Below are 7,936 nucleotides of genomic sequence, written 5' to 3' on the forward strand. Positions count from 1 at the left end.
TTTGCACATTTACTATAGACTAAAGTAGTGGTTCTCAACCTTCCTGATGCTGCAACGCTTTAATACCTCATTCTGTGGTTACCCCCAACCATAAAATTTTGTTGCTACTTTATTACTGTAAATTTTCTCCTGTTATAAATTTGTAGTGTAAGTGTCTGTATTTTCCAATGGTCTTAGGCAACCCTTGTCAAAGGGTCATTCAACCCTCAAGGAGTCGAGACCCACAGGTTGAGAACCACTGGACTTAAGGCTTAATTTGGGGGGGCCAAGTTTAATTTTTAAATTTTCTTTTATTGTTTGAGATTATAATGATATATTGTAATTTTGAATGACCAATGTGGTGATATTTTGTTTGTGATATAACAAATAAAGCTTGCCTGAAGATCAGAGTGTGGAGCTAAGCCACTAGTTAGCCATAGAGGCCAGGCAGTGGTGGGTGGTGGCACACACCTTTGATTCCAGCACTTGGGAGGCAGAGGCAGATGGATCTCTGTGAGTTCAAGACCACCGTGGACTACACAAGATTGTTTCAGTCTAAATGAGAAGCAGAGCCAGGCAGTGGTGGCACACACCTTTAATCCCAGCCCTTGGGATCTCATGCCTTTGCTCCCAGTACTTGGGAGGCACACACGCCCTTAATCCCAGCACTAGGGAGGTTGAGACGGGAGTGACCAAATAGAATATTAGTATTGGTTATGTCCATGGAAAACACTTAACTCTCACCTCAAAGTGAGAGTCATTTTCATTGTTGTTGTTGTTGTTATGAACAAAGTTATTGTTTACTGCTATAAACAATCTTGTCATACTCTTTGAGGTGTATGACAAGAGATTGTTTAGTCTGGAGCTAAATATGAGTAACCATGGTCAGGGAATACAGGTGTAGGCCATCCCAAATCCATCTTCTAACAAGATAAGTTTGATGAAGTTTTTGTATTAACGGAACAAAAAGTCTTTGAAGAAGGAACTTGTGGCTGGGCGATGGTGGCACACACCTTTAATCCCAGCACTCGGGAGGCAGAGGCAGGCAGATCTCCGAGTTCGAAGCCAGCATGGTCTACAGAGGCCAACCAGGACGGGGGAATGAGAGAGAGAGAGAGAGAGAGAGAGAGAGAGAGAGAGAGAGAGAGAGAGAGAGAGAGAGAGAGAGAGAATTCATTTCAGGACAGCCAGGGCTACATAGAGAAACCCTGTTTCAACCGCCCCTCGCAAAAGAAAATAGGTGTAGTGGAAGCAGGAGGATCAAAGGTCATTCTTAGCTACATAAGGAGTTCAAGGCCAGCCTGGGCTGCATGAGAACACTAATGTTATTAATAATAACAATAGAGAATATGTATAAGCATAGTTCATGTTGAGCCTTGTGTTTATGATATCTCATTATGTGTATACAAATATTCCAAAATCCCAAACCTGAAACACTTAGTTCCAAGTGGATAAAAGTGAAAGGGCCCAAAGATTAGAGAGAAAAGTTAAACTTTGCAGATAGGTTTTATTACATACATCAAAATTTCATTACAGTTTTGCTGTAAGTGAGGACCTCCTGGGAGAACAATTCAATGACTCAGACTTGGTACAGGCATTTGAGGGGAAATGTAGTATCGTGTTTTTACACCTTCGTAGAGGAATTTGCATGATACACAGCTTGATGCACGTTTGCACAGGTAGATATCAACCCAGTCCACGGTACAGAAGATATCTGCAAATCACAAAACCTCGTTGGGCCCTTCAGTGGTTGGTTGATACTGACTGTCAACTTGACATGATCTAGAATCACCGAGTGGACTGACCTCTGTGAGCGAGTTTCTAGACTGGTATTGTAGAACTCGGTCCTCTGAGCAAAGCAGTAGTCATCGTCATCAGAACAGCTGTGCTTGCTTCCAAGCGGGCCTCTTGACTGATGTCAGTTCCCTGAGAAGAGGAGAAGGCAGAGAAGTTCTTGAACCCTCACATGAGATTCCAGCCTCTCATCCCAGCAATATGTATGCAATTCTGTCCTAATTGCAGGTGGTCTTAGGGTCTGGGGAGGTGCTAGAGTTTTCAGACTGGAGGAGGTTAGCGGAGGAGGCAGCTGTGGGCAAGCCATCATCCCGTTGGGGGTGAAGACTTTCTGCCGTGGCAGCCTCAGAGTCGCCAAAGCTCTTCTGAGCAGTCCCTGACCTTGTTTTGTAAGTATGCCCAATAAACTCACTGAATCCTAGCGTGAGCTTTGGTGGAATTATAGTTCAATTTGTTCTTATATCAGTTGGTTAATTAAGGTGGGGCCGGGCGGTGGTGGCGCACGCCTTTAATCCCAGCACTCGGGAGGCAGAGCCAGGCGGATCTCTGTGAGTTCGAGGCCAGCCTGGGCTACCAAGTGAGTCCCAGGAAAGGCACAAAGCTACACAGAGAAACCCTGTCTCGAAAAACCAAAAAAAAAAAAAAAAAAAAAAAAACACCAAGAGAAAGGCAAAAGAAGAAACAGGTTTATTGAAAGTGGGGGAGGGGAATCTCAATTTCTTAGCCGGGCGGTGGTGGCGGTGGCGCACGCCTTTAATCCCAGCACTCGGGAGGCAGAGCCAGGCGGATCTCTGTGAGTTCGAGGCCAGCCTGGGCTACCAAGTGAGTTCCAGGAAAGGCGCAAAGCTACACAGAGAAACCCTGTCTCGAAAAACCAAAAAAAAAAAAAAAAAAATTAAGGTGGGAAGATCCACCCTAACGGCAGACAGCCCCATCCCATTGGACTGGGTTCCTGGGCTGAATATCAAGGAGAAAGTAAGTTGGATGTCAGCATTCACTGTCTGCCTCTTGCGTGTGGATGGCTCACACTCCTGCTACCAGTCCTTTCCAGCCTCGATGGACTGTACCCTCAAACTGTGAACCAAAATAAATCTTTAAGTTGCTTACACCAGGTATTCTATCACAGCACTAAGAAGAGTAAGTATTGCAGCTCCCTCCCACGCAAAGCACCCTGCCCAAGCTGGGCAACCACTCTTCTCACCTCTGGCTTGGTAGAGACATTATGTAGGACAAGCTCATGATTAGTCATTGTTAGATGAGGTTGGAAAGAATGTTTTATTAAAGGTCTTTGTAACTCTGTCCACACCGTACGGGGCCAAGGTTCTGATGTGAAATTCTGCTGTTCCTGCCTGTTTGTTTTACATTTGATTGTCAAAAGAGTCTGTGTAATGGACTGCAGGACTGTGAGAAAACACCCCTCTCTGACTTCAGGAGCACCAGACCACGTCTTTGTTAATTCTTGCTCAGTGTGTGTTGGTGGAGCCAATCCTGGCAGAAATATTTCCAGCTTCATTAGAGCCCCTGCTAACCAAGGGGTGGGTTACTGGGTATAATTGACAGCTACTGAGTATCACTAACCTTGCAGAAGAGGGGAGTCTGTTGATAGAGGCATGTCTCCAAGAGGACTAGGGGAGAGGAGCAGGAAACCATCAGGACTTCTATATGGTGCTGCTCTTCACTCTTTCTCTTTTTAAATCTACTTTAATTAATTAATTTATTGTTTTTTGATTTGTTTTTTTTTTTTTGTTTGTTTGTTTGTTTCTTTTGAGACAGGGTTTCTCTGTAGCTTTGGAGCCTATCCTGGCTATCGCTCTGTAGACCAGGCTGGCCTCAAACTCACAGAGATCCGCCTGGCTCTGCCTCCCGAGTGCTGGGATTAAAGGCGTGTGCCACCACCGGCCGGCTTATTTATTGTTTTTCAAGACACTTTTTCTCTGTATAGCCCTGGCTGTCCTGGAACTCACAGAGATCCACCGGCCTCTTCCCCCTAATTAAATCCGGGGATTAAAGGTGTGTGCCACCATCCCCCTGTGCCACCACATCCGGTGCTCTCTTTTCCTGTGTGCTGGCTTTCTTGATCCCTGCAATCCTGTCATAGATGATAGCCATCCCCAAATCTCCTTTCTAGTTTCAGAGACTAATCCCAGCTCAACTCAGAATTACTGATGTCTTAATTCAGAGTCTTATGAGAAAATACAGTTTGTGCAACCTGAATCCTGAATCTTATGTCTACCATGGGTCACATTAGCCAGATGAGGGACTGGAAGCCTGGGGATGGGGTGGGGTTTGAAGGATATTTAGCACAAAGGTGTGGTTGATATATTGTGTACCCTAATAAACTTATGTGGGGGTCAGAGAAAAGAACAGCCACTAGATTAGACATAGAGGCCAGACAGTTGTGGCACACACGCCGTTAATCCTATCACTCGGAGGCAGAGATCCATCCCCAGCTTTAATCCCAGCACTTGAGATCTCTTGTCTTTGCTTGGGAAGGACACATGCCTTTAATCCCAGTAAGTGATTGCAGGAAGCAGAAAGGTATATAAGGCATGAGATCCACGAACTATAAAGGCTTTTAGGCAGTTCAACTGAGATCCCTTCCGGGTGACAACCCTGAGGCTTTCAGACTGAAGATTCGTGGAAACACGATCAGTTGAGTTGGTGAGGTGAGGTTGGCTGTGGCTTGTTCTGTTTCTCTGATCTTTCAGCTTTCAGCCCAGTATCTGGCCCTGGGTTTTTTATTAATAAGACCATTTAAGATTTGTGTTATACAAAGGTGCCACCAACGACCATTTCTGGGGTCTTACTCTTGCCTAGAAGAGCAGACCTGGACAGACTTCCACAGGTATCCTAAACTAGGGACACATTTCCATTCCGAAAGCCAGGTATACAGTTCACAAACAGTCATTCCCGGCAATGAAATATCCTGAGAAGTTGAAGGCATCTGTTGATCTCAGGACTAGTCTCCACTCAGCCCTGGACTTCTGCCATGCCTGGCCCATTTCCTCAATGGATGGCTGCTTTATTTTTAAAAGCAACAAACTCTCCCAGAACCATGAAATCTTTGTATAGCTGTTAAAGGTGGAAGGATGGAAAGAAAAACAAAACAGAACCCCAGCAGACTAAAGAGGATTTAGGGAAAGAAAACTATGAAATGCCCAAATGTTAGAATTGTGCCAAGCCCAAATGAGGTCTGTGTGGCTTTCTAGGGGCATGTCTAGAAAGCTGAGCAGAGTCACTGCAGGATTACCTCGGTGAGTAGGGCCGAGGACTGTCTGGGTTCCTTGCATTGAGCTGAGTTACTTACTGCTGGGAAAGGAAGAGGTAACTAGAAGGGGGAAAGACACAGTGGCTATGAGAGCGATTTCAGATTTCACAGTAACAAATGTGGAAAACCAAATGAATGGTTTTGTTTTTTTCCCAAACTCCAACATACCAAAATTGACTCAATAAGAATCAATAATCAGCCATGTGTGATGGTGCACGCCTGTAACCCCAGCACTTGAGAGACAGAAGCAGGCAGATCTGTGAGTTCGAGACCAATCTGGTCTACAGAGTGAGTTTCAGGACAACCAGAGTTACTTAGGGAGACCCTATCTCAACCCCTTCACCCGCCTCCAACCAAGAAAAGAAAATGTACATATAATTCAGCAATTTCAATTCTGGTAGAAAACATGGAGGAATGTCCATGCATAGACTAGAAGCCATGTACAGGGGTATTTCCCACAATATTGCCCAGTAAATTTAGAAACAAATATTGTTTATTTATAGTATGGAATGAGTTAGCATAAGAGATCTCAAAAACAATAATGGGGTGAAAAAGGCATGGCGCTGGTATCCTGTGATAAGACAGAAAAGCACTCTGTATATTGCTCATGTATTGACATATGTAAAAGTTCGAGAGGTTATTGAAAGGACACATATCAAATTCATATTAGTTATAAGCCGAAGCATGTTTGTGAGAGGACACCCGGTGTAACAGATCTGGCTATCCTGGAAGCTGATTTGTAGACTTAAGCTGGTCTTGAACTCACAGAGATCTACCTGCCTCTACCTCCCGAGGGCTGGTATTAAAGGGGTGTGCCACCACCACCACCTGACTGTGAGAGGACTTTTTAAATGCAGTGTTTTTAACTTCTCATAGTCTAGTATATTTTTTAATATTTTGTTCATTTTTGTTTTTTTGTTTTTGTTTTGGTTTTGGTTTTTCGAGACAGGGTTTCTCTGTGTAGATCTGCGCCTTTCCTGGAACTCACTTGGTAGCCCAGGCTGGCCTCGAACTCCATTTTTGTTTTGAGACAGAATATCCTTATGTAGTCCAGGCTGTCCCGAAACATACTCTGTTACCGTGTAGTCCAGGCTGGCTTCCTGAGAGCTGGGGACCCAGATGTGCACCTTTATGCCCAACCCATATTTTAAGATACAGTTTTACACTCAGGAGGAAGAGGCAGGCAGATCTCTGAGTTCGAGTCCAGCCTGGTCTACAGAGTGAGTTCCAGAACAGCAAGAACTAAACAGAGAAACTCTACTGAGAAAAAAAAAGTATATTAAATTATATTAACATATATGTATATGTATATATATGTATATATATACATATATATATATATGCACACACACACATACACACACACACACACACACACACACACACACACGCATTTGTTGTGTGGGTATTCGTGTTAGGGAACAATTTGTGGGATTGATTCTCTTCTACTTTGTAGGTCCCAGAAATTGAACTCAGATTCTCAGACTTAGTAGCAAGCACCTCTACCTGCTAAGCCATCTTGCAGGCCTTACTTGTTTTAATAAATAATTTTAATAAAAATTATGTACATGGGAAAATAATTGGAAGCAAAATGCTGTACTAACAGTCATTAACCAGGTGCAGCAGGCCTGTATTCCCAGTACTTGGGAGGTGGGACCAGAAGAATCAGAAGTTTAAACTCATCTTTTGCTAGATAACAAGTTCAAAGCCAGCCTAGGCAGGAGGAGCAGTAACTCAAAACAACAAATACAGGTATATATACGTACAAATGTATATACAGGATGACTTTAATTCTAGGTGGTGGGAAGGGAAGATGGGTGACTGTTTTTGTTTGTTTTTTTCACTGTGCCTTTTTCAGTCTTTTGAAATATCTGGGGCTGGTGAGATGTTTCAGTGGGTAAGGACAGTTGCCTCCAAGGCTGACAATCTAAGCTGCCCCCACATGGTGAAAGAGAGAATATATTTCAGCTAGTTGTCCTCTGACCTCCACAACATGCCGCCCCCCATAAACAAATTAATGAAATAAATGTAAAAGTCTGTGGTGTGTACATTAACATGCACCGATACTTAAAAACAAAGTCTGGTAAAAACAAAAGAAAAATAAAAAGTCTGGCGAAAAAACCTAACCAGTCATATATCTCTATACATTAGTATGTTAATAAATATTTATATACCAACCCATACACAGTAGGAACAAAACTATTTCCCATGGAGATAAACATCCATAGAAATTGACAGCAAAAGATCTGGAAGGCTGTATAATCAGCCAATAATGGTGGTTACGAGGAAACTTAGAGCGAGTCAAAGGTTAAGGAATATTATTTTGAATGTTACAAAGATTTTATTTTATCTGCAAATTTTAATATTGTTTGTGTACTAAAAATTTAAACAGGTGATTTTTCAGCAAGAACTGTGCAGACCTGGCGTCATGGGTCGGCTCTCAGAGTTCGGGTGAGAGTTACTGCCAGGACCAGTCTCCCGAGACACCTAATTCCGGTCATGTGGGTGACGGAGTGGCTTAACTGGACGCGTTAGCCATCTGACACAGAACACAAACTGTTTTTTGCTTTAAAACTTATTTGGAAAGAAGATTGGATCTAAATAATTTTATTTTAATGGTTGGCGTTTTAACAATATTATTTACGACAATTTCTATCACGAGTAGATAAAACACAAATACAACCCCAGAAAAATTACGAGGAAAAAGTATACATGGGTAACTAAGAGCCTTAAGTAGCTTCTTAGAAAGCCACGCTGACAGCTGGGTAGCGTGGCCGAGCGGTCTAAGGCGCTGGATTAAGGCTCCAGTCTCTTCGGGGGCGTGGGTTCGAATCCCACCGCTGCCAGGATCAGTTTTTGGTGCGTCTTTGCTTTTCCCCTTTGCCTTCGCCCGCG

At 43.4% G+C, this 7,936-nt stretch overlaps 1 non-coding gene across 1 annotated transcript; it reads left to right on the plus strand.

Moving 5' to 3' along the window:
• Window positions 1-7,805: 7,805 nt before the first annotated feature.
• Trnal-aag (transfer RNA leucine (anticodon AAG)) lies at window positions 7,806-7,887 on the plus strand. Its single transcript has one exon. It is a non-coding gene; the product is annotated as a tRNA-Leu (tRNA).
• Window positions 7,888-7,936: the final 49 nt, after the last annotated feature.

Source organism: Peromyscus maniculatus, chromosome 1, assembly GCF_049852395.1.
Source record: "Peromyscus maniculatus bairdii isolate BWxNUB_F1_BW_parent chromosome 1, HU_Pman_BW_mat_3.1, whole genome shotgun sequence".
NCBI lineage: Eukaryota > Metazoa > Chordata > Mammalia > Rodentia > Cricetidae > Peromyscus > Peromyscus maniculatus.